Raw genomic sequence first — 12,131 nt, forward strand, 5'->3', positions numbered from 1 at the left:
ACGGTGTGAAAGGCATCGTCCAAATTAAGACAACAACATTTTGAAAAGTCAAATCACCTTCATTTAGCTGAGTCTGTAAGTGTTGCAACTGATTTTAGAGGTATAAACTCCACAAACTGTCTCTACATGGTCATACAGTTCCAGGCGCAAGCTTGACGATCTGAGGACCATATTACTTAGTAACTACTAACCCGTCACATAAACACATGACAGGTTGGTACCTTACAATAAACATAGCCAGCAGCCTGAGAGTGAAATGATCTTTCTGTCACTCATCTATAGGGTCCTGCAATGGTTGTACGTATGATGCTTCCCCTGCAGAATGATAAATCATACTGAACTTTAGGCCTTAAGGAGTCACAGAATCTAGAGATCAGTGTGGGCTACCACATGACAATGCTGAAAGGGAAGCATCATATTTCATCATTGTTTCATCATTATTTTTGTTGTTTAAAGGTCCAGTATGTAACATTTTAGAGGATCTACGGGCAGAAATAAAATGCATAATAAGTTTTAATTTCTGGACATCATGGTTAAAAAACTAATATCACTATATACAAGTTGGGATTTAAGAAAATAGTTGATATCAATATCCCGGTATTTTGTTTTGTGTTATTGAATCGATTCTCAAAAAATCAGTTTTTGTGTTTAAACTACGAGATAGTGTTGTAAACATTAAACTGAGGGCTAGGATGTTGGATGTTACAGGGATAAAATGATGCATATAGTGGTGTGTTTGTCATGCTATGACAGTTTTTCTAAAATTAGATTTTTTTAACAATCGCAATATATAGCTGTGTATTGAATCGTAACCCCTGTAATATGATAGGTATCGTATCTAAAGTTGTTCCCATGCTGATACTGCCTGAAACACGGATCGGATATCGACGAGTAAATGTGCACATGTTTTTCTTTTCCAGGATAGTGAAGTCATGGCCTGGCCTACTCTGACTCTGACAAATGGTTTTTTTAAACCCATGTTTCCGATTGGTACTCGGTACTGGCTGATACCAAAGTTTAGGTATTGGAATCTGTATTTGGAAGGAAAAAATGGTATCAGAACATATCTAATTGTATCGTCAGATTCTTGCCAATAAACACCCCAATACAAGTACTCTTGTTAGAGACCAGTCCAGTAAACATATGGACCAACCTGCAGGAGTAGTGCATGAATCCCTACCTGCCCAACTCTGCACTCTGCTACGCTACGCTTCGAGCTGTCTGTTGGTTTAAAGCAACCATGCCAGACACAAATATACATTTCCTGTAATAGACTGACATTTTGTAATGTAATGAGTAATGTATTCACTAACTCACTTTAATGAACTCTTGACTTGTCATCCCTCGTCATTGCCACTCACCAAAGGGTCATTGCAGTCAAGATGACAGAACTAACCTTGTTTTCTCCCAAACATGGCAACTCTAATACCTTATATGGGATTTGGAAAACAGGCCCACCTAAACCAAGAATTCATAGGCTCTTGTGATATCTCAGCCGTTTTGGGCTCAGCCTGGGTCCCACAGGGCCATATACATCCACATTTCTTTCCTTAATCTGACTTTACTCTTATAATTGATTCATTTATTGATTTTCCTGATCCTAAGAAACACAGTAAATCTTCATATTTAAAAAGTTGGGACCAGTGAATACATGAAATAATGAACAGATGATGAACTAGTATATTAATCAATCGCTTCAGTTCTGCCTGACACATCGAAACAGCTGATTCAGAAACACGCCAACATCCCTAATGTAGGTCTACTTTACTACCACGCCACCTCAAATCCCACTCCTGCTACAGAAATTTGCAAATTTCACAGAATTGCTTGCAGACCCAAACTGAGCTGTTTGATGACCTATTAACCTCTCATCACTGTGTCTGGATTCTTCCTCATGCAGTAATAGGAAGCGGACATCGCCCACAAACGTTCTGATGAGTGGGTGGCAGAACACCCAATACATGGTTTCTCTATTTTTGCTTTGCATCAGTCTTTTATAGCTCAAGTACATTTATGGACTATGTATTCACTTACACGCAGCTGAATAGTTTAAATTTCAACAGTGAGTATTCACTAGGGATAAAATTTCAGTTGCTTGTTGAGATTCAAATGTCGATCATTTGCTTCCATGTGTGGACTGTTGGTCAGTGTGGGTCAGAGTGTGATGTGACATTTTTTGACCAAATAATTAACCAATTGATCGAGAAAGATATTAGCAGGTTAACCAGTAATTAAAATAATCATTAGTTGCAGCCCAAATCCTGTCAGTATCAACAGGATATTGCTTCATTGTTCATGTGCTGGATCCGTTGGTGATATATTACAATCTCTTCTTCCTGCCTTACTCGCTAAATAACCCACAGCTCTTACAATTCAACTAACACTTTACACTTCTCACCTCTTCTGGCCAAATAGTCAATAGGAAGCCTTAAAGGACACTCCAAGGAAGACCCGTCCACAGAAATGGCTGAGAAATAGAGACTTTTTTTTTAGCATCAACACCCGCGTGAAATGACTCACTATCACTATCACTATCTGAATTTGATCCATTCAGTCCAATAACATTCAGAAAGTCTAAAAGAGCCGCACAATTAAATAATTTTATACCCGTTTCACTTAGCGGAGGGCTAAACGGAAGTTAGCAGCTAAGCAGGCGAAAGTCTCTACTGTGCATCCTCTATGGGCCTCACAATACTGAAGCACGTGCAGATGAAGCTTTTTTGGCTTCATGCGCCAGCTTCCATAGGAATGAACAGAGCCTGCCCCCAATGCTGTATCCAGTTCTCCTCAATACATCCATGATACACACAGGTGGTGGTGGTGGTTGGTCATTATTATTTGACCCTAAAGCCCTTGCCATCTCGCTCTTTTTCTTCTTCTTTCTTTTCTAGCATCATGATTTATGTGCAGGTCCAGGCATAGCAAGGACTTTCACTCCAACATGAGCTAGTAGTTAGTTTAGATCAGTACATTTCTCAGCTCATGTAGTCGGCCGCCTGTGTTGCACATTTTGGCCGCATTCAGACTGCAGGCCAAAGTGAGTTAAATCTCGTTTGTTTTGCTAATATGTGACTTTTTTTTTTTTTTCATCACAGTGTGAACAGCACAAATCACATGGAATCTGATCGTTTCAATTCTGATTCAAGACACTTTCATATGTGGTCCAAATCAGATACAGGTCTGATTCTTTGCAACGTGACCTCAGTGTGAACAGTTACATCAGAATTCACAACTCTTCCCTCACTCTAGACTGACATTCTTGTTGCGGGTCACTTCAGGACTGTGACCTGTTCACACTGGAATCTGATTGGCCAAATTTAACAGCCAGTGAGCTTCACACCAGTGAATAGCCAAACAAAACAAACCAGATCTAGGTAATAAGTCAGAATTAAGAAGCTTAGGCTTGCAGTGTGAACGCAGCCTTTGACACTGCGTACCAAAAAAATGACTCATACCATTTTCATTATAAAACAAGCTACATTAACTAAATAAATAATCGATAACAAGGTTTATTTTGTTATTTTAAAAAGTAATGGTGACTATTTTAGTTGTACAATTGCCTCCCTAGCAGCTAGGGCCCTGGAAGGCCCTGCTCTAAGCAATTAGTATTGCACTTCCATAAGGTTGGGGGAATTACAAATGACAGATTAAAAAAGAACGAGGAAGAAACTAAAAAAACAGAGGCAGAGATATCCGGACTTTTAGTCTCTAATGAGTCAATCTCCAAAAACCCTGGGTCCTGCATTTCTCATAATATAACCAATAGTATCTAGTCATTAGACCCTCCCTATCGGGTAAATTGTTTTTTTCAAAATGTCAAAAAAACTCCCTTCAAGGCCACAGGCTGATTAACAACTTTTAAAGTATTTTTGGGGGGGCAGTTTATTGCCTTTATTATAGTGACAGCTGAAGACAGACAGGAAAGGGGGGCAGAGAGAGGGGATGACATGTAAAGGGCCGCAGGTCTGATTCGAATCCTGGGCTGCTGCAGCAAGGACTCAGCCTCGGTACATGGGTCGCCAGCTCTACCCACTGAGCTAACCGGGCGCCCTGACTAGCACCTTTTAATGAATAAACTAAGCATAAAGTATAAAATCCGGAGTGGATTTCCCCTAACAGTTCAAATCATATTATCTGATACCCCTCTGCTCTCCTGTCTACTGGGGTTTCTGTGTGTCCACTCCAGCCGTGGGCCCATAGCATTATCACCCACTTTTCCTCACATACGACAAAAGTATTAATATCAGATGCAAATGTTAGAGGTCAGATACATATCTTATTGAAACCATGCTCTCTTTCTGCCTCAGTTCATTTTATTATTATCAGTCTATTTCCTTTGTTTCAATACAATCACTTCTCTATGTCAATCATTCATTTTACAGCTATACTATATAAGTATATTGCTTTATTAGGGGGAAAGCACAGGTAGACAGGAGTGACAGGCGTTGGCGGAAACGAGGATGGGGTGTGTTTGATTTGAGGTTAAAACTGATTGTTCCAATGGACATTTGCTCAGAACAGTTGAATAAAAAAGCAGTTGCATTTAGTTAACAAATGTGTATCAGTTAGTTGGTGGCAATTTGGCTTTCCCTGACTCGGTGCACTTTTATGGCTCGAACAGATTGGGAATATATATAGTAATGGAATAACAGTGGAAGATAAAAAAGTTCATTAGAAATAGTGTGTGCACATACTTGTGGAGTTGCATACTAGCGCGGAAGGGTGTTCAGCCTGGTATTCCACGGTACCTAATATTTAACTTGCAAATGACCAGAGCGATATCAAAACAAAACAGTGCCACAGGAAGAGTTCTGTTGAATTAAATTTTAACCAAACGGTGTCATGAAATGTCAATACAAAGGTAGTGTGGAGAGCAAATGGCAAGGAAGTAACAAAAAGTGCAGTTCCTCTAACGGCCACTAGAGGCTGGCTCCAGCCGTGAGTCGGTCTCCATAAGGCCCCATATTAAAATGCCCAACTTTACAGCAGAAATAAACAGGTTTACAGCCTGGTACAAACAACGGTTTTGGTCTCTCTAGCTAATTTCCCTGTTCATGACAACTGTATAGGGGGGTGAATTTTTATACAAGCTTAGTCATGATTAATTATGTTTCATTATGCTCCACCCATGCTTCACGTCATTTTTGAATTATGCTGCATTCACATAGATTCAGGCAAATGGTAGACAGCAAACTGGATGTCATGTTAGTGGATGAGAGTATAGTATTTAAAACCGGATGTTACGTAGCTCCCATAACATAAGGAGTAAATATGGGCAATCTGGACACAGAGACGCTAACCATCCACAAAATAATTTCATTTAATATATTCAATCATTTTTTTGTAAACGAAACAACATCACCATGTTTTCCCATGCTGTGAGGAAGGTGCTGTCTGTCTGCCTGAATCCATGTGAATGCAACATTAGCCAGGGGCCGGCAGAGTCAGGACTGCCAAGATGGCAACGGCCATGGCCAACAACAGTGAGCTTTCACAACAGCTCTCAAAAGGGTCCAACTGCAGCACCTCAGACCTCCCACCTTAAGCCCTCAGGCCCTTCTCATGCAGGTATTATCGCTCCCTGCTGGGTGGAGGAATTATTTGATTTCCTTTCAGAAGGCAATTGTCCGTTCATATAGTTCACAAAACATTATATGAAATATTTGAAGTATATTTATATTATATGAAGTTTATGATTGGTAACTTTTGGCACTAAAAGCCTTTAGGAGGCTTTAATCAATTTTAATATCTACGCTTAACATTTACGTAAGTTGTGCTCAGCAAGACTCTTTCACCTCTCATAAAGTTCTTATAATGTGGGAAACAAACTGAATTCACTTGTATGATAGAGTCAAATTTCTCCAGACGAATATTGAACATTTATTTCAAGAGCTCTGTTGGTGTTTTCAACAGCTGCTGTCACTGTGAGTAATGAGATGTGTCACCAGTTAACACGGTCACTCTTTAAACCGTAACACCAGTAGTGCAGTTGTGCCCATGCTTCACGAAAGTCTCACCAAACTTTTGAAGTAGGCCTTGTAGATCTAATATGAGCAAGATTCAGCAACTGAATTCCTAATTTCCTGCCAAAAACTTGTTCGGAAACAGAATTTGGTGGACTGCTGAGGTGATATAAGTTAAAGTTTACTCAGCTTACTCCATAAGAAAGTCTACTACTCATGCTCAGACCACATTGGCTCACAGAACTAGGGTCTTCAGGAGGGAGGACGGCAGTTGGACCCTTCTCATGGCTCTACAGAAACCTATGGGTGGCGTCACAGGGTCCATTTTTGATTATACACTGATAGAGAGAAGAGGAATAATGAGTATTTAAAGACTGAACCAAATAGAAAGATTTTTTTCTTTTTTACTTTATTGATCCCCTAGGGGGAAATTGTTCTTTTTCACTCTTTTTTATATACACACACACACAGGCTGAAATACACACTTCACACACTTGTGGACATGCAAAGGGGAGAGAGATGGTGGAGTGACGGGGCTGCACGTTACCTGCGCCTCATGAGCAGGTTTTGGGGTTAGGTTCGGTTAGGGGTGCTCAAGGGCACCTCTCCAGCTACCAGTCCACACTCCATATATTGTGGTCTTTGGGACTTAAACCGGTGACCCTCCGGTTCCCAGACAAGTCCCTACACACTGAGCTACTGCCGCCGCTTTAGGTCCAGAAACAATTTCTTAAACAATTATTTTAAAATGACATAAAAGAAAGGACAGCATATCTTTATGTGCAGATGAATTTCTTGCTTAATATTGACAAATGTGAAACCATATATGTTTGCTGTGTAAATACCCATTATCTGCCTTCATCTATACTCATGCATATATAAAAAAAAGAAAGTGTTCTTCAGTGTTCTAAAGTAAAATTAATGATTAACTGACATTATCACATTATCACGCAACGTTCCCCTCTGTTTTCCTAGGTGAAACCTTTACCCCTGTGAAGGGACAGTCCCTGATCACTGCACTGCTTATACTAACAAATGTCTTTATACTGATGCACCAGCGATACATAACACCAATGCTGTGCCAACACCGGATACACAATATCACTCACCAATATACACCAAAGGAATGCTTGTGTATACACACAAACACACACATCTACAATCTCGCTGGTTAAGATCAAATTTCATGGGAAGTTCAGTGCCTGCACTGGGTGTTAAACGGAACAATCGCATAGTCAAAACTGCATTCATTGCATGAGATACAAATGTGACACAGGCAGAAAAGTTCTCACTGCTTAAATGTGAAAAGGCCAGAGGGATGGATTAGACAGTAGTGAAAGTAAAGTGGAAAAAGAGTGGCCCAGCAATGACTTTTTCATATTTATGTAGGTTAAACTTAGTTTCACTACAAGTCACTGACTGCAGCTCTGCTACAGCGTCTTTTCATGTGGTTTTAGATTAAAGTCAAAAGTAAGCTGTGTGTTTAATACAGGTTTAACATATTCAATATTTACAAATCAAAACAGATGTAACCAGTTTGTGGAAACAGGATTTTGGTGAAACTTAAAGCAAATGAAGGCAAAAAGAGAGCTGGGGTGCACACAGTCCTGCAAGTTCACAAACCAAAAGGTATCAGAATAGTCTTTCTGTCACAGCAAAAATAGAAACACACACACACACACACACACACACACACACACACACACACACACACACACACACACACACAGAGAGAGAGAGAGAAAAATGAATCAAAAGAACACGCTTACAACACTTAATATAATGAGTAATGTGAAAGGCTTGCTAGTAAAGCCACAGCAGCATCTCCCAACTCTGTACTCTGTGCATACGGTTGTTTTTGTTGCCTCTTTGAGCTAACATTTCTTGTTTATAGAACACATTTACTCTCAGCACTCTAATCAACATCTGTTTTTAGCTAAAAAAAACAACCCAGCACTAAATGGCAGACAAAATCAAAAACTAGCTGGCAAAGAAAATCCAGCACTTGGCAGCTACAGAGACAGATACTGTTCTCCGAAGTTGTTAAAGAGTGGTGAAAACGTGCCTCGCTGCAAGCTACGCTAGACAAGCTAATTTCAATAGCACAATTAAAATGACACAAGTGGAAATTATGAATTACAATAAAAAGAGGCACACATTCCCTAGCTGTGGCTGGGCTGTGGGGTGAATCATTTGGTTCCAACTTTCAGAGACAGCTTTGTGAGTGCTCCACAAACGTGTTAGCGCGAGAACAGCCAGTAAACCTGTGACTCCTGATTGGACCCCTCTGTTTGACCCGAATAGAACAGAACTTTTATTTGTAACTGTGGTAACACCTGTGTTTACTATTTCATGTCAAAATGGCTGCTATGAAAAATGTCTATTGCATTTGAAGTCATCCAAAGGGATGAGCAGTCTGTAGACATATAGTGGAACGCTGTAAGAAATCAGGCCTCGAGGTGAAAAAGATGGGTGACTGTTGAGTCTCATTCCCAGAGCGTCACATAGAGACACTTTGGGACTTGACAATTATCTTCCAACCCAAAGTGTCTTCTATCTTCCTCAGCTCTGATTGGTTGTTTTCGTTCAGGCCCGGTGGATTCTTGTAAATGTCATTAGGAGCTCTAGGAGGAGCCAGAGGAACCTGATTGTTTCACAGATTATCCGTCTCATGTTCTACTGTCAGGATTTAGTGAAAGTTTCAGTGAATATGACAAAAAGTTATTTTATAAAAGTTACAAACTTGCAGCTTTAAATCCAGACGTCCGATGACTAAAATCCTTCATCCGGTTCAAATCTAGAGTTAAAAAGCACCAAGATCTAAACAGTGGATGGTAACAATGTGGCTTCAGACTGGATAAACAGTCAATGTATGACAGCTTCTGACAGATAACCACAACGCTGACGCAGGCACAAAGGGGATATGACGCCATTGACAGGCGACCGGTGAAACACAGCATTACCTGAATGAAGTGACAGAATTCTCTGAGTTTGAACATTGTTGGAAACATTTGGGATAATGGAAGTACACAACTCAACTACATATAGAACACAGAGCTAGAGTTTATACACTGTTTAATGATTATAGATTATTGATTGAATCAACTACATATAGAACACAGAGCTAGAGTTTATACACTGTTTAATGATTATAGATTATTGATTGAATCAACTACATATAGAACACAGAGCTAGAGTTTATAGACATTTTAATGTGGAAATGTTCCATATAATAGCTTTAAAGTGGCAGTTCACCCCAAACCCAAAATATACTTTTTTACATTTAAAGCAGAAATAGTTCCTACATGAAACTGCTCACAAGCCGAGTGCCATCTAGTTCCATAATATTGGAGAGAAGTTTGACATCTCTACGGCTGATATCTCCAAAACTCAGTAACTCACATCAAAACAATCTAGACAGATAAATAGCACTACAGGTAAGAGTATTATAAGAGTAAGAATAATATGTTGGGGTGAACGGTCCCTCACTGCCATCACTGTATGAATGTGTGCAGATGGGTGAATGTGACATGTAGTGTAAAAGCACTTTTAGTGGTTGAAAGACTAGAAAGGCGCTATATAAGTACAGTCCATTTACCATTTACTATTCTCATTAGTTAAGGACATGAAAACATTTTAAAATTCCCACTGTTAATTTTTAGCTAACTATTTAGACATTCGGAGTTCCTTGTTTGTTAGCAATACCAAACAGCACTGTTAGACTACCTTTCTCAGAAAAGTCTCCTGTTACTTGGAGCACAGTTGGTGGTTTTAGTGCTGACTGGTTGTAAAACCTTTGCAAAAATATTATTGACAGCACCATGCTCAAATAGATCAGGCAGATAGGTCAGGCTCCAGAGACATGTCAAGCACCCCTAATGTTTTGTTCAATCCCTTTCTATCAATACAGATAAAAAAATATCTCCGTGCAACATCTAAACAGCAAACTGCAGCCTCCGAAATGCCCATAAAGCAGCTTTCTACAACAGTTTCCACAGAAACTGAACATGTTAACCTTTATAAAGGTAGGATTTTTCACAGAACTGTTAAATGGACTTAATAAATTCAAGAATATTGTTACGTTTTATCACAAATCAGGCAAACTGGTGCTACATATATGCTCAATATATGCCCTTTTTTGTTCAAACCATAAACAATAAAAAAGTTCTCTGTAACTCTGGTGACAAAAGGGTGCAGAGATCTGCTTATGAACTCGGTTAGGGTAACTCTTTCCTTATTCATGAGCTTTCAAATGGTTACAAACCGCCGTAATGAGCACCAAGCACCACTAATGTTTTGTCTAATACTTTTCTATCAATACAGATAGAAAAAGATCTCAGCATAACAGCAAACTGCAGCCTCCAAAATTAGCATTCATATTAAATTAGCACCTTTTTACAACAGTTTCCACAAAGATTGACCATGTGAACCTTCATAAAGGTTGGATCTGTAGCAGGACTTTAAAATTGACTTATTAAAATAAAGAGTATTGTGACATTTTATTACAAATTAAGCAACATTTGGGCTACTCAACATAAGCCCTTTATGTTAAAACCATAAAAAATAAAACAGTTCTATATAAATGTGATCACACAAGGATGCAGAGAGCTGCTTGTGAACTTGGTTTGGGAAACCTTTTCCTTATTTATGAGCTCTGAAATGGTTCCTAATCCCCCCAATGAGCACCAAATAGGCCTTTTCATTACTCGGCTACCACATGAGAGAATAACTGGCTGCTGGCTGGCTGGAGCATTGAACCGGCAGCTGTGTGTGCAGTTGGAGCCGGTGTGGAGCCGGTGTGGAACCGGTGTGGAACAGGTGTGGAACCGGACGGACTCCATGCTGAGAGCTGCACAGAGCCGCCTGGTCAGACTCATCATCTGCAGCCCAGCACACAGGCTGCCAGTAAAATGCGGATTTCCCCTCTTCTCACTTTACTGTTACACCACAGCCACTTTATCGCGGACTCAAACAAAAACACACTGTAAGAAAGTAAAAGACTTACCTTACAAGTGAAATCGACTGTGTTCAGCTCCGCAACGTTGGCGCTCGTTTTCTATCTGATCATGATTTGAAGGTTATGAAATGAAGGCGGAGAGGATGTAGAGTGTTGACAAAAAGGCCAGCCGCAAAACGGTCAGTTCCTCTATCTGTGTGTACAAGGAAGTAAAAGTTAACTTGCATTATAGGCATAGCCTGCAAGTTATAAAAAAAAAAAAAAAAAAAAAAGGCCGGAAGCAAGGACGGTATCTATGCAAACTACACTGTGCAAGTGGCATCGGGTTATGAGCTGCCACTGTGCGGATCAACAGCCAGTTTTTTCAGAATAAATGCTTTGGACTTATCTTTATAGAGTTTTTTTTTGTTTTTTACTGCATGTGGGACACAGTCCGCTCTCTCTGTAAACACAATCCATCAGCATGTGTTAGACAGCCGTTTCTCAGTGTCCACAGGGTCCACAGGGTCCTCTTCATCCTCTGAGGACAGTCCCACTTACACAGTGAGGGGGACAGATGAGACAGAAGAGTGTGTTTTTTACTCTGTCTGTAATCAGTGGCGGATTAACTGTGGAATATCATGTATTTCACTAAAAGTAGTACCATCCAGGGGCGGATCTATTCATGGTTGTGTCCAGGGTGGCATGGAGATTTAAAGGGGTGGCAGAAATATATGCTGATTTAACCGCAATCATCAGTATTTGCTTGGAAAAGCCCCAATTTAAGATATCGTGGCACATTAGTAAAGCACTGAATGGAAATATCTAAAGGTGGAATTAGAAATTAATACATTGTTTTACTTCCAAATCTTCATTTTTGCAATTATTCATTTTGTCTTAGTCTAAAATGTACCCAAAACAGATTATTACATGAACTGACATTTTTTTAACATTATTTTAAAAAATAATCTAAACTAAAGTGTTAAATTTGACTTTTCACACCAAACTGGGGTGGCAGATGTTTATACATACTCCAGTGGTTCCCAACCTGGGGGTCAGGACCCCCATTAGGGTTCACCAAAGCTTCACAAGGGGTCGTGAGGCCTTCTTGATTTTAAGGGGTGTCAGAAAGTGTAAAAAAATATACACAGCAAGCCTGTATCTCAGCATACACTTAATTCTGTGAAGAAAGATTGGGAACCACTGATTTAGAATCTGATAATAAAACTGTA

At 39.7% G+C, this 12,131-nt stretch overlaps 1 protein-coding gene across 1 annotated transcript in view; it reads right to left on the bottom strand.

Annotated features, from left to right (window-relative positions):
• plcg2 (phospholipase C, gamma 2) overlaps window positions 1-11,148 on the bottom strand; it is a 40,726-nt gene extending 29,578 nt beyond the window's left edge. The window contains exon 1 of the mRNA XM_051383138.1: window positions 10,969-11,148. The gene's annotated coding sequence lies outside the window, so the exon portion shown is untranslated. The remainder of the gene's footprint in view (window positions 1-10,968) is intronic.
• Between the last annotated feature and the right edge of the window lie 983 nt (window positions 11,149-12,131).

Source organism: Dicentrarchus labrax, unplaced genomic scaffold (assembly GCF_905237075.1).
Source record: "Dicentrarchus labrax unplaced genomic scaffold, dlabrax2021, whole genome shotgun sequence".
Lineage (NCBI taxonomy): Eukaryota > Metazoa > Chordata > Actinopteri > Moronidae > Dicentrarchus > Dicentrarchus labrax.